Consider the following 24,065-nt stretch of genomic DNA (forward strand, 5'->3'; position numbering starts at 1 on the left):
ATGAGTGCATTGATCAGAGAAGAGACGCAAGAAAGCACAGTCCGGTGACACATGAATGAATATAAATTTAGCCTCGACTGAAGATCTTCCACAGTCGGACTGTTCCCCGCTGACAGTGTGAACAGGAGGAGAGGAAAGCGATTTCGGTCCTCAGTCTTGATTCTCTTCATGCTGTTGGCAGTTTTTAAGAGCAAGTTATGACTATTTTACCTTTAAAAGCAACGGGAACTTGTCAAAGATTCCCTCCCTGGAAGTGATGATCGAGCACGACTCTACTTGGTACCGATTTTGAATCTGAAATCAATCCGTTTGCCTGGAGGAGGAACTACTTTTCAACCATTGGATTTGTCCAGAAATTGGGACTGGCTGCCTTGGCAGAGAGCGAGTGCCCCGTCCTCGGAAGAATGCAAAGGAGGGCAGGTTGGCCGGTTGGTGAGGAGTTTCAGAGGGCCTGGGGAGACCTGGGGAGAGGAGAGCTTGATATTGGGTCACCTTTCAGATTAATCCAACGTTGGCTGTCTACCCTTCTAGGAAACCACCCAGTGGAATGATAAGGACCACAGCATTTTGGAAATAGACAGATGGAGTTTTGGATTCTGGCTTCGTGAGTTATTGTATGACATTGGGCAATTCCCCATCCTAGTTCACCTATTTCTCAGTTTCTTTATTAATCAAGTGGAGATGCGAATAGGACCTGAGTCACAGGTTCGCCAAGAGTTCGATAACGCACAAGCGTCATGGGTAGTGTGTTCCCCACAGTGGCCACGGTGTAACACGTTCTCAGTAAGTGTCATCACTATTACAATTAATTTTTCATTACATTCAGTGACGACACATCGAACCCTTCCTAGGTGCTTGGTCTTTTTACCCATGACATCTCACCTAAACTCCTGAGAAGGGGTGAATCGTGTCCCCTAGATTGACGTGCAGAAGCCCTAACCTACAGGAGCTCAGAATGTGACAGCGTCTGGAGACAAAGACTTTCAAGAGATAATTCAGATAAAATGAGGTCGCGTGGGTGAGACCCGATCCAATACGAGTGGCGTCCTCGTAAGAAGAGATTAAGACACAGATAATATGCAGAGGGAAGGCCATGTGAGGGTACAGGAAGGTGGCCGTCTTGCAAGCCCAGGAGAGAGACCCCAGGAGACCCCAGCCCTGGTGACTCCCTGCTCTCAGACTTCCAACTTCTAGAACTGTGAGAAAATTAAGGTCTGTTGTTATAGCTACCCACCCTGTGGGACTCTTACCACAGACCTGGCAAACCGACCTACGTCTCAACCACCCTGGGACGTATGGATGATTACCTACGTTTTCCAGAAGAAGACACTGAGGTTCAGAGAGGGGCAATGACATCTTAGGGGTTACACAGCCCCCTCAAGCAACTATCGTTTTTGCCTGAGTGTCAAGGGAAGGTGACGAGGTCGATATTTAGCACATCGTAGGAGCTCCATAAAAGGGAGGGCCTCCCTCGCGACAGAGCGGGGACACACACGTTGCCGCCATGAGTCCCCTTCTTCCCGCCATCGGCCCCTCTCCCAACTTACTCCGAAGTGCACTCTTGCTTACCTGTTGGCCCTTACGTGTTAAGACTCCCAACTTTTCTTTCTCCCCTTTATCAGTCTCCCGACTTTGGCACATCAGCACCTTTTGATTTCTGCAGCCTCTTCAGAAGTATTTTTGACACAAACAATAGTCCCGGTTTTTGCCTTTTCAAGAGGCATCAGCACAATCCGAGCAGACACTGGTGACTCATTTTGATCATCGCCTTAAAGCAATCCCCTCTGTGAGCCGGGACCTGACAGGCCTCACTCTGCCGTGGAATCTTACACTATTTTTATGCCTTTTAATCTATCTTTTAACAGCCTCCTTGTTTAGAACTCTAGGCCCTGGAGTCTCAGAAAGCACGTTTTCCAGAGCGGGGAGAACAAACTTGGCCTGTCTTAATCAAAGTCTCAGGGAGCCCCAGTCTGGGGTCCGTATCCAATCTTTAGCTTTTCTAGTGCATTCCCCCATGGTTTCCTTTTATAATAGCCTCAGCGGGGACTCCTTGCCCGCTTGGCAGGGCTGCTGGCTGCCGTCTTAATAACTGCTGAGCTTCTCCAAGGCAGGAGACTGTCAAAACGTTTCTAAAGGGCCTGAGTTGCTCAACTGAGTCACTGTTATTGGAAGGTCATTACGAAAGTGACATGTCAGGGTGAACATCAGGGATGGGGTCAGTCATTACCTTCGGAACACCTCCCCATTACCCTTGGGCCAGGTAGAGCCGTGGGCTTCTCCCCGGGCTTCTTAAGAACTTGGTACGTCTCCTTGTTTTGTGTTCCATTTGATGTAACAAGCACTCATGGAGATTTGATAGGATGCACGCCAATGTAGTGACGTCAGCATCTTTCTATTGACCTATACAGTGAGTTCCTGCACCTCATGAGGAGTTTAAGGTGGGGACACAGTACTCTGACCCTAAGACTCATTTCTCCTGCCCTCTGAAGATCCAGGCCAAGAGAACCGCATATGCAAGAAAGAGAGCCAGGTGGGAGACAAACCCGTTTTATTCACAGAATAGTCGGGCAAACAACTTGTATCCTTTACTGCTGGGTCACTGGGAAAATTGAGCTGGAGAAACGGATGGGGTCTGGGTCTCCTGTGGGCCCCCGGTACGCTATTCTGGAAACCAAACGCTTCATCCAAGCCCCAAGATTGGCCCTGAGACCTGAACACCACCAGCAGTGTGGATGAAGGTTCAGCAAGGCCCCACAGGACAATCCTACCCCAAATGGCCGCAGCATAAGGGAGAATATGAAAGAGAGACAAATCCTGGCTTTGGGGCTTGATGGCCTTGAGCTCGTGGCCTATCAGCTCAGCATGAACTCCTCCAGTGATTTGGGAGGTTGTCAGGAAAATCTCCTTTCCCCTACAATACAAAAATAGTCGGAGTAGGGGAAGCTGAGGCAGAGAAAGTAAAGAGCTCAAAACCCATCACAGACACCACAGGTGGATGGATTCTCCAAGGGCACCAGGCCCAAGTCACCATCGCTCAGCTGGCAACACAAGAGTGAAGGGACCTGCCGAAAGCCACGTGGTCACTCCTGAGCAGAGGAGTGGTTCGAGAGTGAGTGTCTTGATTCCCTCTCCATCCTCTCTGCCCTGGAAGAGTTTGGGGACGGAGGTTCCTTGGCTGGTGATTATGGTCCAGCCACTTTGCAGCCCATGCCGTAATGAGGAGGGAGCTGTGCTCTTCCTGAGTTCCTTTTTGTCCCTCTGACTTTCAAATGAAAATGCGTCTTAGAGGAACAGGAGGTCTCTGAATGCTGTGCAGGAACCTCCTTCCTTAGCAAGTCTTTCTGCCTCCACCACTAACAAACTGTGTTCTTGCAATGTCTCAAAACATTGAATTTCCCTTCCCTCCACTGGCCCTGTCTTTACAGCCTGAGGTCAAGCTGAGAAATGCAGTGGAATGTTGCCTTCCAGTCGAACAAACAGAAAGATAGCAGATGAATTTGATGTGACGAACTAACTATATATGGGGCTTTGTGTAGATTATTTAATATATCAATCTTATGAGAGAGTATCCCTTTTACAGAGAGGAAAACCGAGGCATAGGAAGTTTAAATAAGCTGCCCAAGTTGACCCAGTAGGGTGGTGGTGAAGCCAGTATTTGAGCCAGACCTACCTGAATGTAGAACCCATACTCTTGGCTTTATACAATAGCTCCCTTACATATCTTTCCACACTCACATCCCTTAATAAGATTTATCCACAATTTTTGGTTAAGCTGGTAAGTAACGTTTATAGAATTATGACTATGTAAATATTGGTCCCCACCAGGCAAAAGAGTATGCAGTTATGTAGACTTCAACGTTTTGTTTTACCTGGAGTTAATAATTGCCTTGATTTGGGGCGCCTGGGTGGCTCAGTCGGTGAAGCGGCCGACTTCGGCTCAGGTCATGATCTCGCGGTCTGTGAGTTCGAGCCCCGCGTCGGGCTCTGGGCTGACAGCTCAGAGCCTGGAGCCTGTTTAAATTCTGTGTCTCCCTCTCTCTGACCCTCCCCCGTTCATGCTCTGTCTCTCTCCATCTCAAAAATAAATAAACATTAAAAAAAATTTTTTTTTAAAATAATTGCCTTGATTTTCTATGGGTTATTTTCTGTGTACCCACTGCTTTCTTTTCCGGTGTTCTTACCTTCTGTCATACGCTTGTCAGTAGTTCTCCAAAAACTTAAACAGTTCTACACTCTCAGTTTTATATTTTTTTTATAGTTACTGGAAACCTGTCTCCTGCATCACCAGAGCTTTCTCTTTCAATCTGAACAGATCACTTTCTCAGGCTGGCACACAATGGCTGTCCTGGGATTTCCAGTTGATCATCTTACGCTTCTGAGTTGAATTCTCTGTCTTTGGATCCTGTGTTTTCTTTGTCTATTTTTTTTTCATTTTACTAAGTGCCTCTTCCAGCATTTTTCTAGGAAAGGACTGTAGATGTAGTCCTACTGAGCTAAAGAAATAGAGATCAGAGTTCAGGGATTGAGGCAGGTAGAATCCCCAGGGTGGGGATTTGGAGAGCAACCTATGTAGAAAACGAGTCCTGTCAGTTGTAGGAGTCCCTGAGAGTCTCAGGCTGAACTTGGGCTGTATGTGCACAGGGCAAAGCACTTAAACCTTATCATGGAGCAGCTGTTATGGCACTGAGAACAGAGCAGAGCTACTAGAGGTCAAGCAGGGCTAGAGAAATTGGAGTTCTCGCCCTGCAGGGTAGGGAAATCCCCTTGACATCCTAGCCTCTAGCCTTGACGTCAGACAGACCATGATTTAAGAGTAAGGACCATGCCATGGACCTGCCTTGTCTGAGTCCCGCCAAGTTAGAGGGGCTTGGAAAATGCCTTGGAGCTTTCCACAGATCTGAGCAAACAAGGTGTGAAAACAAGCCCTTGCAAGTTCAAATGATTAACCCGTAATTGCATGGTTTGGGATTTCAGAGGGTGATAACTGAAGCCAGAGTTTGTACAATGTCCTTTGCTCAATGTTCAATATTCAATAAAATTTTCAGTGGACATTAAAAAAAAAAAAAAACCCAGGAAAATGTAAGCCATAGTAAAAAACGAAACAAAACAAAACACAGTTAAGAGATACCCAAACCCAAGATAGTGTATGAGGTATGCTTAGCAAAGACTTTCAAATGATCCCTGTAAATACGTTGATGTAAAGGAAAAGTAGATTTTAATGAGTGAGCAGGCGGAAAGTTTTAACAAAAAAACGTAAACCCTGAAGAATTGAGTGGAAATTCTAGAACTGAAAAGAATGAATAGAAACCAAAGTTCCCCGAAGAGACTAATTTTCTTTATTGTTTTAAAGTGTACTTATTTTGAGAGAGAGAGCGAGTGGGGGAGGGTCAGAGAGAGAGAGAGAGAAAGAGAGAGAAAATCCCAAACAGGCTCCCTGCTGTCAGCCCAGAGCCCGACGCGGGGCTCGAACCCACAAACCGTGAGATCATGACCTGAGCTGAGATTAGGAGCCCGATGCTTAACAGAGCCACCCAGGCGCCACCCAGGCACCCCAAAAGTTCACTGGATAGAGTTAACAACAGACTGGAGATGGCAGAAGAAAGCATCAGTGAACGAGAAGACAGAAGGACACAAATGGCCCAATTGGAGGACACGGAGAGGAAGGTCCAAAGACCCAAGGCTCTGGTGGTCTGTGGGGCTGTGCAGGGGTGGACGGGGCATCGGTCTGCGTGTGCAGACTTCCCAGAAGTCCCAACCTGCAGCCTTGCTCCCGCCTCGCAAGTCCCCGGTGCTCTGCGTGTGGCACCTTTTGGAGGCTCTGCAGGGTACCTTGACTCACGTCTCAGAGTTCTGCTCCGCTGCTGGCCCGTGTTCCCGCTGTTTGCCTCACTCTCCCCTCTATAACCCCGAGTTCACGACAAGCTTGCTTCACGGGAAGCCCCGAAAGGACTAAGTGGGCTGGAGCCGGTGAGGGGCCTGGCTCGATGTTTGGCACACAGATCGCTGATGCCAAATGCTACCCATTTTCACTCTCTCCCGCCTTCCCGCCCCCTCTTCCTCTTCCTTTTCCCTTCCCCTCCCAAGCATTATGCATTCATGTATTTCAGCCCCGTCAGGCTGCTTTCAGGACAGCGGGTTTGTAATTACTGCAGCATGGTGTATAACGTCTGTGGCAAATTTATTTCGTCTCATATTTCTTGTAAGTGTTGCTGATGCAGAGTGAACGCCTCAAATCACTCGGAGGCAAACAAATGAGACAGAAAACCCGCCGGTAATAAGGCTGGATCGGGAGGCACGTATATTTTTCAGAAACGGCTCTCTTCTTTGTCTTTCACCGTGTGGCCAGTTACAGTCTCATCTGGGGAGACGACAGTCTGGCCCTGTCCTTGCCAGCAGGCCTGACCCTGAGCTCAGAAGGAAGGTGGGGGTTTCACAGCCTGATCTTAGTCGACGCAACGGCCTTTGTGCACGGAGTGCGTCAGATGCGAGCTTGGAATGATCCGGGGCAGCCCTACGCAGGGGAGGGAGGCCGTGATCCAGGCCAAGGTGCGGGGCTGACTTCTGCGAGGGCCAAGCGGTGGGAGGCTGGGCCTGGGCTGGAACGCAGGCGTCCCCCGGTCCAGGGTTCCTCCTGGCCCACCGGGTCCAGGAAATCGCCCGCTTCCTGTTCCCTCTCCTTCCTGCTTCAGTCCATGACTGTCCTGAACCCCCGGCCCGTTGGCGCTGATTCTGTTTTTAGTTTTAAGTAATTAGCTCGGCAAATATGTGCGGCACACTTTGTGGTTTCAGGAGTCGGTCCAGGCACTGGAGACACAGACGAATAAACCCCTGTCCCTCCCTGCAAGGTGCCCACAGGTGGTCAGGAAGACGGACATTGAACAGGCTCTTTCAATTCTGTGTGGCTGGTGGCCGTTTGGGGACAGCAGAGAAAGCAGCCCACCAGCCTGCTTGGAGGGGTCTCCATGAGTTTCTGGGTGAAGCTGCTTGAACTGGATTCTTTAAAACAGAGGGAGGGGCGCCTGGGTGGCTCAGTCGGTCGAGTGCCCGAGTCTTGATTTCAGCTCAGGTCATGGTCCCAGGGCTGTGAGATCGAACCCCATGTTGGCCGATCGCAGAGCCTGCTTGACATTCTCTCTTTGACTCCCTCTGCCCCTCTGCCCCACTTGTGAGTGCTCTCTCTCTCTAAACCTATATATATATATAAAGAGAGGGACACAGAACTCATCAAAGAAGAATCAGAGATGAGGAGATAGAAGGAGCCCATCCAAGTGGGAAAAGAACCTGAGTCTTGTGGTGGGACTTGAATTTGAACTTGGGTCTGCTTGGGTCCAAAGGCCAAGCCGATGGGCTGTTTGGCGTGAGATGCAGCCCGAAAGCTCACACCTCAAGTCCCAAAGCCCTTCACCTTTGGAAGCTTTGGCTTCCTTGCTTGCGTGCAAGACTAGGCACGAGCACAAAACCACGTAGCTCTCTCAGTGTCCCCACGGACTCCGTCGCGGGCGGCTCACCAGGGCCCGGGGTCCAAGCTCCTCGCCTACCTCCCGCTCACTTTCCTCAGGGAGACCACGCTGGGGCAGTGGCGTCCAGAAGGGCAAGGCTTACGGAGCTTGGCAAAGTATTTTCACACGCCCGCAATCCTCTCCAGGAGATCACACACGGGATAATGACAGCCTTTGGGTGGTCACTCGCCCCGAGCCCGGCAAGGCGGAAAGTCCTTCAGAGACTGTGCCTTCATTGACCGAACCCTCAGAGCGTTCACAAAACAAGTAGATGTTAAGTTGAGGAAATGGAGGCTCAGACAGTCGAAGAAAGCTTCCCGAGGTCACCCAGCCACTAAACTGCAACAAGCCGTAAAGCCAGGTCCGTCTGACTCCCGCCGCACGCGGCACCACGGGAGTGGGGTGGCCATTCTCTTTGGGAATCCCAAACCCTCTCTCTGCGGCCTCCGTCTGTCTGTCAACGGACAGCCCCAAAGAAGAGCAAAAACAAACTCCGTGAACAAGAACGTCCCCGGGATTTCACAGGGATCAATGTCAAACCCCATATGCGGGCTTAAAAAAAAAAAAGGTCTATTGCCCTTATAACAGATGGGAGAGGCCTGGCTGGGAGACGGATCAGGCACCCACCGTCTGAGGCTTTGTTTGTGGAAGGACAGGCGTGACCCGGGCCCTCGCAGCCACACTCGGAGCCCTCGGGGAAGACGTGGCCGTGGAGGGAATGGAGATCGTACTGTGCCGACCTCTGCTCAGCGTGCACCCCTGGAGGCCGCAGCTTTAGAGACCTCCCGTGATGGAACAGGCCGCCGGTGAGCAAGGGAGCGCCCTGTCCCTGCGCGTGCGCCAGCAGAGGCAGAAAGGGCGCGTGCCGGGGCGATTGTGGACGGGACGCCTACCTTGGATAGGAAGTGGCTGGGCAGGTAGAGAGAAACCCAGGGGGAGGAAGAGGCTGTCCGGAGGCCTCACAGAGCTCCGAGGTCAGCATCCGGGTTAGGTGTCCCCGTGCAGGGTCCGAGTGGCACAAGGAACTTGGAGGGAGGTGGCACGCGGGACACTTCGAGTCCAGAGGGCACAAGGCAGAGCCACCGCTCAGACCAAGAAGCTTCGCTGCTGGGCCTTCTGCACGCTGGGCCGCAGGGCCCTCGAGCGTTTGCCTCAGAAAACCTGGATCTCCAGCGACGATGAGCCCTGAGCTTAGAAACAGAAGGGCGCGAGGCCCACGGCTCATCTGCTTCCCCCGGGGGATTGCACCAGACCCTGGTTATCCAGGAAAGCCGCTGTTGCTGTTAGCCTTGACTGATGGACCGGGCGGCGATAAGAGGCACATTCCTGGGACTAGGAATGTGCACGGCCTGGCAGGAATAGCTGGAGGGCATTGCCAGAAAGGGGACTCAGATATGAAGCAGACGCTGTATGCACAGGGAGACTCAGCAGATAAGTCAACAGACGCCTCTGTGTCCAAGCTGAGAGGGGGCAAAGATTGGCTGTACCTACTGTAGGGAAGGGCAGTCTGGAAGGGTCAGGAGTGGAAGCCAGATTTGTCCATTCTGTTGCAATAATTAAAAACAATTCTTTTGAAATGTTTACTCATTTTTCAGAGAGAGAGAGACAGAGCACAAATCGGGGAGGGGCGGAGAGAGAGGGAGACACAGAACTGAAAGCAGGCTCCAGGCTCTGAGCTGTCAGCACAGAGCCCGACGCGGGCCTCGAACTCACGGACCGCGAGACCGTGACCCGAGCCGAAGTCGGACGCTCAACCGACTGAGCCACTCAGGCGCGCCTTTAGTAATCTTTTTATTTTAACGGTCACGTTGGCTGACAGCGAACTGAATTCCTTTTTGGAAAACACTTCCTCATTTGGAGACTGTACATTGAGATGCCCTCCGTCCCCCCTGCAAAGCGTGGGCTCATACGTGATACTGGTCCTATGGGGTCATCACTCAGGGCTGCATCTCAAAGAGTAAGACAAGGTCAAAGGCAACAGCAAGGAGACAATCAGCCAACAGTCGGTCTCATCCAGGTGAGAAGCGTCCGCCTGCCGCCTCGGAGCCGGTTCGGGCTGCAAGAAACAGAAAACGCAACTCTTCTCTGGCTTGAAAAAGAAGTGTATTGACTCAAATGACTGAAGTGTCCAGGTATAGATACTGGCTGCTGGGGTTTGGCTTGTGGGCAGCTTGAGTCAAATGAATTAAGAATACGGGATTTGGGGGCGCCCGGGTGGCTGTCAATGGAGCGTCTGATTTTGATTTGGGCTTGGGGCATCGTCCCAGGATTGTGGGATCAAGACCCATGGCGAGGTCCACGCTGATCATAGAGCCTGCTTGAGATTCTTTCTCTCTCTCTCTCTCTCTGCCCCTCTCTTCCAGTCATGCACGCTCTCACTCTCTCTCCAAAAAAAATATAAATAAGAAAAGAATATGGGATGTTAATCTTTTACCCCAGTAACCACTACGTTTCATTCGCAGACGGTCACTCGTTCCCTGTCCTCCCCCACGCTGCTCCCCATCTGTCTTGCACACGCATCATCGTCCTCAGTCGCGTGGCTCCCGGGGACTCGGGTCGTGGGACTGGACGCGAGTCTGCCTGCGTTTGTCCAGCTCAGCTGAAGTGAGGGGCGCTGCAGCTGGGAACCCCATCCCGAGGTCCGTCTCCTCGGGGATTTCGGGCAGAATCGTCTCCTCGGGGATTTCGGACAGAATCCAGGAGCGTCACAAACGTGCTTGATGCTGGGAAAACACAGATTCTGGTCCGGACGAAGCCAGCGTTTTCTCAGGGAAGACGGGGCCTCCAAGCTGCCTCCTGGAGGAGGTTGGGAGGTTTTCACAGCTGCGGGGAAGGAACGCTACCTTCCCGGGCCGCGCCGCTTTGGTCCTGCTCGGGGCTTCCCTTCCTCATGGCTGGAACCTCCGGCAGAGCAGAAGGTAGCTTCCCGCCATTCGTTCCACAAAGGCCCATCGAGTGCCAAATACGCTGTGGTTCTTGTTCTAGGGCCCCAGGGATACGAGGGGGACAAAGCAGCCACAATCACTACCCACAGGGGCACATTTTCCAGAGTCCTCTCTTTGGCGATAATCTGCTGGTGTTGCGAGACCCGCCTCGGAGATGCATCCTGAGTGCGGGCAGCGTTCTGTCAGTGAGAATGTGGAGGAGCTCTTCGTACATTTGTTTCAGGACAGCAAGCGAGGGACAAGGACACAAACACGCCTGGCAAATATTCTCTGCAAAAGACCTTCTCCGGTGCTACACGCTACGTACGGTCTCCTGAAAAGGACATGGCGGGGTTGTGTCTGGGACTCTAGCCCTTGATTCAGAGCTCGGACTCACGCAGGAAGTCAATGTGGGATTTTGAATTATGGAACCGGTGGGCAATACCTGAATAAATTAAAGGGGGACCCACATGTGAATGAACCTCGTTGCGCTCTTCTCCTCTGACCGCTGATCTCATCCTCCTCCACGGCTCTCACCCTCATCTTTGTGGAGGAAACGCTTCTACCCGTGCTTGCCAGGTACGGTTGCTCGGTCTGCACGCTGCACAAGGTTGCCAGCCCTAAAGGGGCACCATTCACACTGCAGACGTGCGCTAGCTTGTAGGAGAGTGTGGGCAGGGGTAGAGCTTGTGGGTCTCACCGCCGAGCCTGGAGCAGGGGAAAGGAGACTCCTCGTACACGCGGCCACGTGCATGCGGGAGCCAGGTCCTGCTTTGAGCATGTTCTGGGGTTCCTCTGAAGTCCCTGCTCCCACCAAGGCCCACATCTCATCCTTGCCTAAGGATCCTGCCTCTGATGAGGGTGGCCTCATCAGGGAGGCAGTGGGACGTGCAGGGGGTGCGTGCTGCTGGTGTTGGAGTCGATGGGATCTGATGCGCGTTCGCTGCTGCTTCCAGTGGCCTCTGGACGCCCCCCCCCCACCCCTCCCCCACCAGCCGAGCTAAGCTGAGGCCACAGGGAGTCTCTTCTTCTGAGAAGAACTCTTGCCCGGCCCCTCCCCTTTACAGGAGTTACCTGATGTGGCCAGAAAGGGTATCTATTCACACTCCTGCTTTGCCCCAGGCCAGCTTGTGCCATAATGTATTCCAACTTGCCAAAAGGTAGTGAAGAAAGGGATGCCTTGAAAAATCATTTCCCAAACGTTTAGTGCCAACCTGTATAGGCCTCAAGGAGCAGATCTGAATGCCCGCAGCCCCCTTCTGGAATCCTGCATGCAGTTAGGAAAGATTCCGCAGAGCACCTGTGACTGCTCTGGGCCAGCGACACGGCCGAGGTCACCCCCACCTCACCCCCCGTGGAGTGTCCCGGGGTAGAGGAGTGACCTTGTTCTACGGGAGACCATGCGGTTACAAAGCGGCCGAGTGGGAACCAGGGGAGAGCGGTGACGGCTGAGGCTGGTGAGAAGCTGCCTGCCACAGTCACCCCCGTGAGGACAATGGTCACAGTCGAACCGCAAAGCAGCTCCCCGTCGACCCCTGTTTGTTCCAGGAACCGCTCCCACAGGACCCCGTCTCCAGCATTCAGCAGATCCTGCCTCGTTCGGAGCATCCCCCACTGCTTGCTTGCCGCTCACAGCTGGGGACGGCCACATCTCCCTGCAGACCCGCGACCAAGTGTCTCCCACCCCCAAACCCGCCTTCGCGGGGTGCTGGTCCACGCGAGAGTGTTCGGCGTTTCTTGTTTACCAACCGTCTCCTTTCCGGCACCTTAGCCCTGATGGAGCAAAAGTGATCCCAGATGGGTTCGCCGCTGCAGGTTTATGAATAAACGGCCTCCATGCATTATGGTTTTACGTGTGTATTGATTTCGTTCGCTCAAAATATCTTACGAACGGGTAGTACCACCTTCATCACCGTCATCTTTTTAAAATTTCATTAAAATTTTTTTTCTTTATTTATTTTTGAGAGAGAGAGAGCGAGAGCAGGGGAGGGGCAGAGAGGGAGACGCAGAATCCGAAACAGGCTCCAGGCTCCGAGCCGTCAGCACAGAGCCCGACGCGGGACTCGAACTCACGAACCGCGAGATCACGACCTGAACCGAAGTCGGACGCTTAACGGACTGAGCCCCCCAGGCGCCCCCGTCACCGTCATCTTATAGGTGTGTGAACTATGACACAGAGAGGCTGATAAACTTGCCCCGAATCACACTGTGGGTGAGCAATGGAGCTGGGATTTGAACCCGGGCAGCCTGGCTCCAAATTCTATCGTTTTACCCCTTCGGGCTATGTGCTTCTAACATCAAGGAGGGGTCCTTGTTCAGATTCTGAGAGCAAGGGGGGCTGGTGGCATTTTTGAGTAGGAAAATGAAGGATGTGCTGGAAATTCAAGCTCCGGTGGTTTGCCTTGGCGTTCCTGAGGGGTTCCGGGCGGGGACTTTGGGAAGGAGTGGTCTGGACCCTGAGCCCTGACAAGCGTCCCTGGACCAGACAGTGGCGGCTGGAAGGGAAGCAAGTGTCAGCCTCAGGAGACCTCAGGAAGCTTGCGGCCACCTCTCCAGGCTCGAGTCCTTGACTGCAACCACGGACCTTGCAGGCACACAGGCCAGACAGCTTTCGTTCTATGGGGGAAGAAGCCACCAGCTGGAGGGAAGGAAAGTCGTCTGCCGGGAGTCGGGCAGCAAGCCTGTGGCAGAACCAGGTTCCGGGAAGGCTGGATCGCACTCGCTTCTGGACACAGAGAGATGTCAGCTGCCGCACGAAGCCGGGATCCCAGGAGCGCACCCGTCCCCCGGCCTGTGCCGTGTTAGGACAGCTCACGTTCCGTCTCTCCTGCGGCTCTTACAGAAAGGGACGCCCTGCTTAGAGTCTGGGAGGCACACGTATGCACAGCGTCCCTTTGTCCTCAGGACAGATGTGAGCCAGAGTTGTCGCCTCAGTTCCGTGGGCGTGACTCAGGAGGTTGGGTGACTCACCCAAGGCAATGCAGCCGGCAGGCAGAGAGGCAGGAGGACGGCACAAGGTGCCTCCAACCTCCGAGAGCCTCGCGAGAACCTGAGCGAGACGGTGACACCGACCCTAAGCATGCGTGTGTTGTCTGAAAAGAGGAATCAAGGAATGAGTTGGAAGAATCAAGATGTTCTGGAAAGCGGAGGTGAGCTCTGACATGGCCTTTCTCGGGGACTGCTTAACTCCCGTCTGCCCTGCTTCCAGGCTCTTCGAGGCACCGGCTCGTGCCCGCTGGCTGCCCTCGAGTTTATGACAACGACAGCATTACTGGGATCCACTGGCCATCGCTGGGTGGCCTGGAATCCGAAAGGTGCGGAGGATGTCGTTTCTCCTTGGAGAAGGTGCCTCAGGCCCCAGGAGGGTGTTATCTGCAGAAGAGAAAGAAATCACCCAGGCCCGGTTATCTGTCTCCGGGTGATTTTTTATCAAAGGGGTCGAAAGGAGAGGCTGATCAGCACAATTCCTCGGACGCAGCTAATTGCACGCAGAGAAGGGGCCTTGCCTTGGGAAGCTCTGAGCATCAGATTGTGGAGCAAAATATTATATTATGGCCTGAGGACGAGAGGGGGAAGGAATCATTTTCAGGAAGCGAGGCACTTAAACCCGGCTTGGTCTCCAGCCTGCTGTGTGATATCAGAAAAGCTCATTGCCCTCTCTGAGCTTTATTTTCCACACACGTGAAGCTGTTAAGCCCAAACTCCTTGCTGTGGTGTCTGAGCCTCCCGCAGAAGCAAGTCACTGTCCCCCAGCTGCCGGGAGTGCTGGCAGCTTGTGGCTCAGCCGTGGCCACACTCCCCTCCCTGGGATCAGTCAGCAGCTGGCAGCTGGTCCGTGCAGGACATCAGCCCTGGCCACCTGGCCTGGAGACACAACAACTCCGCGGGTGCGTCCCAGCTCCAGAGCTCCCTACAGGGCCCACTGTGGCCTTTTGGGATTTAGGCCCCTCTCCTAAAATCCCGCTTCCCTTCCAAGCTGTGGTCCCAGTAACCCTGCCGTGTGCTAATCCCCACGTCAGCATCCATTAGGACCCAGACTAAGGCCCAGTGATCTTCCCCTGCCCTGCTCTCCAGCCCAGCTGTTCAGTCCTTCTCCTCATTATTAAACTTACCAAGCTTGTCCCAGCCTCAGGGCCTTTGCACATTCCTTCTGTGGGAACGTGCCTCCCTCCACCTTTGTCCTTGGCTTCTTATCATTTAAATCTCGGCTGAATTGTCATCTTTTTGGCAAGGCCTCCCCTGACCACCCAGTCTAGAGTACTTCCTTAGTTACTTGTCATGCATCACCCTGTTTCATTTTCTCCGAGGCGCTTATAACTCGCCGACATTATGTTTATCAAACATTCCGTTGTTTATTTTCTGGGGCCCACTGTGCTTCCCACTTCGGAATGCAAGCTCCCTGAGGGCAGGGACTGAGGCAGTGTTAACCGGTGTGCCTGTCCCACGGGAATGTGGTAGATGAATGCATGCCGGAGCTATATGAGAGAGGGGGTCCTTCTAGAAACCACATGTCCATGACCTTAGATGGCATCTCGGTTTCCTAGAACTGCGGTAACAGACTACCACGCACTGGCTGGCACACAACTTCTCACATGGTCCTGGGCCGAGAAGCCTGGAATCCGGGTGCGGTGTGCCCGTGGCTCTCCCCCCAAGGGCCTGGTGGCTTCGGGTGTTCCTTGGCTGGCGGCCACACCACTTCCCTCGCCGTCACACCGCCTCCCTCTTGACGCGGTCGCCCCCTTTCTCCACTGTTGTCCTCTGTCTGTCTCAATGACACATGTCACTGGGTCTAGGGCCCCACCCACGTGATCCCGGACGGTCTCATCTTGAGATCCCTAGCTTAACTGCGTCTGCAAAGACTCTTTATCCAAACAAGGTCACCGGCACCGGGTCCCGACATTGGGACGTGGATGTATCTCTTTGGGGGTCACCGCTCAGCCCATACGGATGGGAACAGAAATGCATCTTTATTTTCATTTTGTAAATGCATTTCATGCATTTTATATTTCACCTTTATTTTATTTCAGTGCATCTTTTATTTTTGCGGGCAGTGCCCGGGACTCTCTCACCGCTTGGTAATCCAGTCCTTCAAGGAGGCGGTCCTTCCCAGACGCCCCCCGCCGGCCCTGGTTGTAGAATACGGTGCCGGGGGAGCCCCTGTATTACTGTTTGTTGGTAAACTACTTTGACAGCTGTATTGCAATATAATTGGCCTCTCTTTGATCCTGTGCATTTTATTTTATGGGAAGGGGTCCTCAGGTGTTTCAGGCAGTGGACGGGGGTCCATGGCATGCACGGGGGCCGAGAGCCTCTGGACGAATGGTTTCTGAGGTGTCTGTTGTCTTTGACCTTCACAGGCTGGCCATATGTTTTGGTCACGCGTGTAACAGTGTAAAGAAAGGAAGCTCCCGACACTCTCCCCTGAGGGTCTGAGACCCAAGAGGGAGAGCAGGTGCGGAGAGAGAGAAAGTGCTCGGCCCCTGTGGTGGTTTTCATTTCCCCGTCACGCCTGGTGGTGATGGAGGGGAGGGCAGTGGCTGGTGTGGGAAGGGGCTCAGGGCTTGGGGATCCTCCAGAAGAGGACGCTCAGATTCGCCATCAGAGCCCGGAACGCACAGCTGGCCGGTGAATGCCCCCAGAACGAGCGGACGCATTAAGGACGGTCCATTTAATGGGCCGACATTGGCAGAGCTCCTGTTCAAGAAACCCCGCCCCCCCCCCCCCCCCCCCCCAGTGGACAACTTAAATCTGTCCTCCGAAAAGCGCCTTCCCTAATTCCAGGTACAAGGCAGGGCTGAGCCAACTCTTCAGACGCAGAATTGCTTTTCTTGGAACCAGATCGCCTTGGGCAGCTCCGGGGCTCCCTAGATCTGGCAGCCGTGGTCCATTAACGGGGGAGATGAATATTCCACAATCCGAGCTGGAGGGAGCCATGGGCTCCTGCTTGATTTCCCAGCCACCGGCCGCTGCGATGGGCTCCCCTCACCATTGACTGTGCAGGTTACGTCGAGCCGCAGAACAGGTCAGATGACTCTCACCACCTATGCCCATCCGCCCAGAATGTATTGCTCACCCTAAATGGTTGGAAGTCAAATGACGTGAAGCCTAAACGCAGAGATGAACGCACACAATTTCAGATAAGAATCTGATACCTGTTGCCCTGGCGGGGGCACGCAAGCCTGACTCAGAACACCTTGTGTTTTGGGTGTGCCTGCCTGTCTGAAGCCGCCCCCTTTCCAGCATCGGGCCCCGGGGCGAACTGCCTCTGGCCGGGTAGGACCCCGCTAAGATTGCACGGAGTCTCAGCTTGCTCGTGTGGGATGGGCGGAAAGAATCCCTGATTCTTCCTACCTTACGGGGTCCTGAGGGGCTGGAAGGAGACCGTGACTGAGTCCCCTTGTGATGTTGAAGGGGTGGGGATGTGGGAGAGATGGTTTCTATGGTGCTTCTCGTGGATCTGAGCTTATAAACTGTGAAACACGAGAGCGACGTTGCAGTTTTGGCGGTGGCCACACGCTGTCCCGGGCAGGGCCGGTCGGATGGTGTTCCCGGACCGGTCTTCCCCAAAGTGCTGTCATGTGGCTGTTACTGTGCTCATTGGATAGGAAATGAGAGCGAATTCAGGTGCCCGAAGGCCCACATTCTGATCGGAAATCAACACAGGCAGGACATAACCTCTGGAATCCTCCCTGGTCTAACGGCTTCGAATGGAGTTTTGCAGATGGAATCATCCATTTTGGGTTTACTCCAGTCCTTGGATTAGTCTGGTACAAGAAAGAAACATCAGGGGCGCCTGGGTGGCTCAGTCAGTTAAGCGGCCGACTTCGGCTCAGGTCATGATCTCATGGTCCGTGAGTTCGAGCCCTACGTCAGGCTCTGTGCTGACAGCTTGGAGCCCGGAGCCTGTTTCAGATTCTGTGTCTCCCTCTCTCTCTGACCCTCCCCTGCTCATGCTCTGTCTCTCTCTGTCTCAAAAATAAATAAACATTAAAAAAAATAAAAAAAAAAAAGAAAGAAAGAAAGAAACATCAATCTTGGCGTCAAGGACCCAGGATCGAATCCTAGTCTTTCCACTGAGGTGGGGGGGGGTGGGATGGTTGTCATGACTTTGGGCGATTTTCTTTTCTCAGTCTGTTTTTTTTCTCTCTCTCTCTGTTTTTTTTCATCTCTGAAAGGGATGCTCGCGCTTAACCTTCACGCAGTTAATTGTCAAGGGGAGTAACAAATGTGAAATCGTCCAGGCCGTAAGGGTTGCCAACTAATTATTTTTAGCTTCTTCGTTCACTCGCTCGCTCGCTCGCTCACTCACTCATCCATTAGATGGGCTTCTGGTCTGCAAGATGGGTTAAAACCATAGTATTGTAGCCGAGCAGAAATGTAGGCTTCGCCACCTGCCCGCTGTAAAACGGCGGTAATTCAATCAGCCCTTGTCAGGCTCGCTCTCCCCTCCGTGACAAAAACTCGCCCTCTGTACCTGCCGCGCGTGCCTTAACTCACTTGATCTTTGCAATAGTCTTCAGCGTTGGCGTGTTATTATTCCCTTACTACAGATGAGACAACTGAGGCACGGGGAGGTTACAGACTTGGCCAGTGGTACATGCCTCATGAGTGCTGGAACTGGAAACTGGTCCCGTGAAGCGGGACCGCAACTCACGAGGCTGTACTGCTACTTTCCCTCCTAGAGGGACCTTGAAGAGGGTACGTGCGGAAGTGTGGTTGGCACAGAACGAGCGTTCTGTAAACGTAAACGTCAGCTTGCCATGTAGTGGGAAAGCCCACTGATCACAGAAACAGGCCCCGGGGCTGGGTTCCCTGGGTCCCACCTCAGCTCCATCACCGAGACCTCCAAAATCTCAGATAAGAGTCTCATTTTCCTGAGCAGCAAAAAAAGGGTGGAAATAACATTCCGCTGCACGCTGGTGCGAGGCAAAGCATCAGAACAGGAACCGAATCGTTTTACGCCCATTACGAGCATTGGCTTTTGTTACGAAACCTCTTGCCGCTTGCTTCCCGCGTCCTAGTTATGGGTCCACGCATTCCAGATCTTCGACTGGGCTGCAGGATCCGGGAGGACAGGGGAGATGTGTTATTCACCACCGCCTCACTGCAGCCCCCAGCCTGACAGTCAGCACAGAGTCGGGCCGGGGTGTTCCTTAGAAACAGGTCGATTTGAATACGTGCGTGGCCCGGGGTGCTTCGGGTCGCGTGATCTCTTCGTGGGACGAGAAGGTCAGAGGACCTATGCGTTACTAAAACCCCTTCTAAGCAGTTTGCTCACACCACGGGCTCCCGGGCAACAGATAAATGCCAAGCTGCCGGGTGTGAGCAGGCAAGGGGGCTCGGTGGGGAAGCCTGGGACCCGGTGCCCTTTAATATCGTTTTTAGCTCTGACACTGAAGCACCTGTAACTCGTCTCTCCATTCGTGCAGTCACCCACGCTTGGGTGCGTCCATTTCTATTGATTTCCGAGAGAGAGAGAGAGAGAGAGAGAGGCAAAGCTGCACGTTTGATTACTCCTTCCTTCCGTCCTCTCCGAAAGCAGAGAACCTCAGTCACAGGGGCACAGAGCACGCGGCCTTTGCCTCCAGGAGAGACCAGGCTGCTTGCCCTCCGACCCCCAGAGATCTCTCTAAAACAGCCCTGCCCTTGCGCACACCCACTGCCCAAGTCCGCCCCGACGAGCAGCACTTTCTCTGCCTGCCTCATTGCCGGCAGTGTGGACTCTTGTAACCCACCCTCCACCCTGTGGGCAGAGCCCCCTTTCCAGCTGGGACCGGTTCTCTTTCCCGCGTGAAATGCTTCAGCGGCTGCTACCTGCCGCGTGCCAGGCCTTGGAAAGGAAGCACCGGGCACACGACTGTGACCCTTTCCACCAGATGCCTGCGGGGCTTGGCGTGTGGGCCCGGGGGCCCCTGGCAGAGGCGAGGTGCAACCGCAAGGTGCCCGGGCACTGCCTCGTGAGCCCCGGGCACTGCCCCGTGAGCTGGTGGGGAGGAAAGCCCTGACTCTGCTGGGCACGTGCTGGAACAGTGCGGGCGCACGGTCACCCTGGAAGATCGTCTCCTGCTGAGTTGTGGCATCTGGGTCCCCATCGTCCCAAGAGCTCCCCGAGGGCAGAGGCTTTGTCTTCTCTTACTCTGCACCCCCAGGGTATGGTGGGCGTTCAACGAATATCGATGTAGGCAGAGGACTGCAGGAGTGAGCGGACGGCCACTTGCCCTTTCCCATCTCTGTCCCGTGCATGCAGCTGCCCTCCCTTCCTGGCTCGCGCCTCCCCTGCTCAGAGACCGACTGAGCCCCCTGCTTCTCCCCTGGCCCAGGACGCACCTGTTCGGAGTCAGACACAGGGATTCAGAGGGGGAGCACCTGTAGGTGAACACAGAGGTCTGCAAATGCCACCGTTTAAACATGAGATGCCTGGACACCCTGTCCGGTCTGCCTCTCAAGAAGACGTGAGTTAGAGACTTCCGGGAAGCGGCAGATGTGCGCGCGCATGTGCGAACGTGATGTATGCAGCGTGTGTGTGTGTGTGGGGGGGTGCGATGTGTGTCTGTGTGTGCATGTGCTGTGTGGTGTGGGTGCCTACATAGTATATGGTGTGGCGTGTGTGTGTGCATGTGATTCAACGTGGTTGAGTGGTGGTTATGTTATAGGCGTTGGATTAAGGCTGTCGGTTCTAACTACCCACACTGTCATTTATTGTTATGGCCTCACCTGGCCTCCAGGATCCTCAGTTTTTTTTTATCAATAAAACGGTCATAAATGGCCCCTCCGAAGGTTGCTTTGAGGACCAGCGATGCTGCATTTAAAGCACCCGGCATCTAAGGTTTGGATAAATTCCGCCTCCGAGCTTTCTTGCTGCCATGCTCGGGGGTCCAGCCCTTCCCAGTGAAGGACACTGCAAGCATCAGGGTTGAGCCCATCAGCCAGCCCCTTTGAGCCAACACCAGGGCAGGCCAGAGCTAAGGGCTGTTGAGCCAACAGTGGCCTCACAAAGATGCAGTGCCCGTCTCGGTTTTTTCTTAACAGGCCTTGGGGAGGACCTGGCAGAATTTGGCCTTAACGGAAAGCCACGGTGGGTGGTCGAATCCACTTGTCTCCACTGGGTCTGGAGTCATCCAGGGTCTGGAGTCATCTGGGCTAGCAGTGAGGCTTCTATAGCCGAAGGCCCGAAGGAGCCCCCTCAGGCAGGCTGGGCAGCTCCTGATTAAACACACACTTCCCTCCAGGCCCTGCCTAGCATCCCGGGGAAGGATAATCGTCAAAATAGCCTACTTTCCACTGTGTGTCTATTATGTCCCAGATGGTGGAGTAGACAGTGGGCGCCCTAACAATGAATTCTCACCGTTGTCTTCGGAGGCACTGGTTCTCAGTTGGGGTTGATTTCTGCCCCCTGCCCCTCCGGGGACATTTGTCAACATCTGGAGACAATTTGGTGGACAAAACCCACGCAGTCATCTTTAATAGATGCAGAAAAAGCATTTGACAAAAGCCCAAACCCCTTCATTATCAAAACACTCAACAAACTGGAAATAGACTTTTGTCATCTACAAAAAAACCCAGAGCGAACATACTTAATGGTGAAAGGTGAAAGTGTTCCCCTCACGACCAGAAACAAGACAAGGGTGTCTATTTGTACCATTTCTATTCAACATAGTATTGGAGGCTCTAGCAAGGATAATTAGGAGAAAAAAAAAAAAAAAAGAAAAAGGAAAAGATTGCAAAGAAAGATAGAAAACCATCTCTTTTGGCAGATGACATGACTTGGAAATAAAAATCCTAATTAATCCACTAAAAAACTATAAGAAGTAATAAAGGGCTTCAGGTTTGCCTAGTGTATGATTAATATAAAAGATTGATTGCACAGGTATCCCTCGCTTTTCAAAAGCTCACAGTACACCACTTTGCTTTCATGAAAGACCTACATTGGTACGGATTTTGGTAACGGAAAGAAAGCTCAAGAGGATTTTCACTTTTATGAAAAAGCAGCAAGCCGCTATGGAGGCAGGCCACCCCGAACTCTGAGAGCGGCACCAGCCAGCACTGTTCCCGGGAACTACACTAAGTATTTCTGCATCAAGCCCCAGAGCTTTGACCTGTGTCTGTATCAGTGCTTCATCTCCATTTACTTTGGGCTTTCTTTAGCAACATGGGTCCTAAGTGATCAGAAAAGCCCAGGAGGGTTGTTTTTGGGGTCTGGGGATGCTCTGAAGTTTTTCCATATAAATTAATGGTGATCGCTTCCTTGCTTTGCACCATTTTGGCTTACTGAAGGTTTTCATTGGAACACTCTGCTTGCAGATAGTGGGGGAAGCCTGCGTTTCTCTACACTAGCCATGAGCATTCCAGAAATGAAATTAGGAAAGCAATTCCATGTACGATAGCATCAAAAAGGATAAACTACCTAGGAATAAATTTGACAAAATCAGTACAAAACTTACACTCCGAGAACTACAAAATATTGTTGAAAGGAATCAAAGAAAACCTAAACATATGGGAAGAGAATCTACATTCAAGGATCAGAAGAGTTAATATTGTTAACATGGCAACGCACCTCAAATCAATCTATACATTCAACACAATCCCAGCTGACTTTGCTACAGACATTGACAAGCTGATGGTAAAATCGATATGGAAATTCAAGGGATCCAACACAGCCAAAACAAAGTAGAAAAAAAAAAAAAAAAGAACAAAGTTAGATAACTCACATTTCTCAATTTCAAAGGTTGCTGCCGTTGAAAGATAAACTGAGGCACATTAAAATTTTCAAGAGTTTCTTTGAGCAAACATCAATTCCAATTGGGTGGGGCACCCCACAGAAAGTGGTTGGACAGGAGCTAAGGGAGGGGTTTTTACAGAGAAGACATGGAAGAGAGCAAGCAAGTTATGTGACTGGCAATAGCTTGAGCAGTTGCCGCATTTGGGAACGTCTAGTGGACTGCGATCAGTTGTTCTTTGGTTTCATTTTCTTGGACTTGAGTGTACTGGCTGTACCATAGGTTTTGGTTTGCACATTGGAGGCTCCCAAGTCATTTGAGACACCTCAGCCTACTGGGCTTGTCTAATTCCTCAACACTACAAACCTGTAGAATTTAAGACAAAGTGGTTCTGGTACAAAGATAAACAAGGATAGAAGTGAGAGCCCACAGTTAAATCCTCACATTTTTGGTCAACGGATTGTCAACAAGTGTTCTAAGATGCTTTGGTGAGGAAAGAATTTTCTTTTCAATGAAAGATGCTGGGGCAAGTGGATGTCGACACGCAAAGGTAGGAAGTTGTATCCCATTGTTCACATCCTACATAAGAATTGTCTCAAAGTGGATGATAGACTTAAATATAAGAGTTGGAACTCTAAAAGTCTTAGAATGAAATATAGGAGTAAATCTTCATGACCTTAGTTTAAGCAAAGCTTGCTTGCTTGCTTGCTTGCTTGCTTGCTTGCTTTCTCTTTCTTTCTCTCTCTTTCTCTCTCTCTGTCTCTTCCTTCCTTCCTTCCTTCCTTCCTTCCTTCCTTCCTTCCTTTTTTAAAATTTAAATCCAAGTTAGTTAACATATAGTATAATAATGATTTCAGGAGTAGAATTTAGTGATTCATCACGTACATTTGACACCCAGTGCTCATCCCCACAAATGCCCTTGTTAATGCCCATCACCCGTTTAGCCCATCCCCCCACCCAACACCCTGCCAGCAACCCTCAGTTTGTTTTCTGTATTTAAGAGTCTCTGACGGTTTGTCTTCCTCTCTGTTTTTCTATTATTTTTGCTTCCCTTCCCTTATGTTCATCTGTTTTGTATCTTAATGCCACATATGAGTGAAATCATGTGATTATTTGTCTTTCTCTGACTTATTTTGCTTAGCATAGTACACTCTAGTTCCATCCATGTTGTTGCAAATGGCAAGATTTCATTTCATTTCATATATATATAATGAAGTGTGTGTGTGTTCCATATATATACGCACACACCACATTTTCTTTATCCATTCATCAGTCGATGGACATTTGGGCTCTTTCCATACTTTGGCTATTGTCAATAATGCTGCTATAACATTGGGGCGCATGTGCCCCTTTGAATCAGCACTCCTGTATCCTTCGGATAAATACCTAGTAGTGCAATTGTTGGGTCATAGGGTAGTTCTATTTTTAATTTTTTGAGGAACCTCCATACTGTTTTCCAGAGTGGCCGCACCAGTTTGCATTCCCACCAGCAGTGCAAAAGCGTTCCTCTTTCTCTGCATCCTCACCAACATCTGTTGCCTGAGTTGTTAATTTTAGCCATTCTGACAGGTGTGAGGTGGTATTTCATTATGGTTTTGATTTGTATTTCTCTCATGATGAGTGGTGTTGAGCATCTTTTCATGTATCTGTTAGTTATCTGGATATCTTCTTTGGAAAAGTGTCTATTCATGTCTTTGGCTCATTTCTTCACCGAATTATTTGTTTTTTTGGGTGTTGAGTTTGATAAGTTGTTTACAGGTTTTGGATACTAACCCTTTATCTGGTATTTCATTTGAAAATATCCTCTCCCATTCTGTCAGTTGCCTTTTAGTTTTGCTGATTGTTTCCTTCATTGTGCAGAAGCTTTTTATCTTGATGAGGTCCCAGTAGTTCATTTTTTGCTTTTGTGTCCCTAGGCAAAGCAT

General features: G+C 51.7%; 1 long non-coding RNA gene across 1 annotated transcript in view; it reads left to right on the forward strand.

The window, feature by feature from the left end:
* Positions 1-896: 896 nt before the first annotated feature.
* Positions 897-24,065, forward strand: part of LOC132664560 (uncharacterized) — a 36,280-nt gene continuing 13,111 nt past the window's right edge. Inside the window, exons 1-2 of the long non-coding RNA XR_009603785.3 lie at positions 897-1,508; positions 2,413-2,530. This is a non-coding gene — a long non-coding RNA (uncharacterized LOC132664560). The remainder of the gene's footprint in view (positions 1,509-2,412; positions 2,531-24,065) is intronic.

The sequence above is a fragment of the Panthera onca genome, chromosome F2, assembly GCF_046562875.1.
Source record: "Panthera onca isolate mPanOnc1 chromosome F2, mPanOnc1 haplotype 2, whole genome shotgun sequence".
Taxonomy (NCBI): Eukaryota; Metazoa; Chordata; class Mammalia; order Carnivora; family Felidae; genus Panthera; species Panthera onca.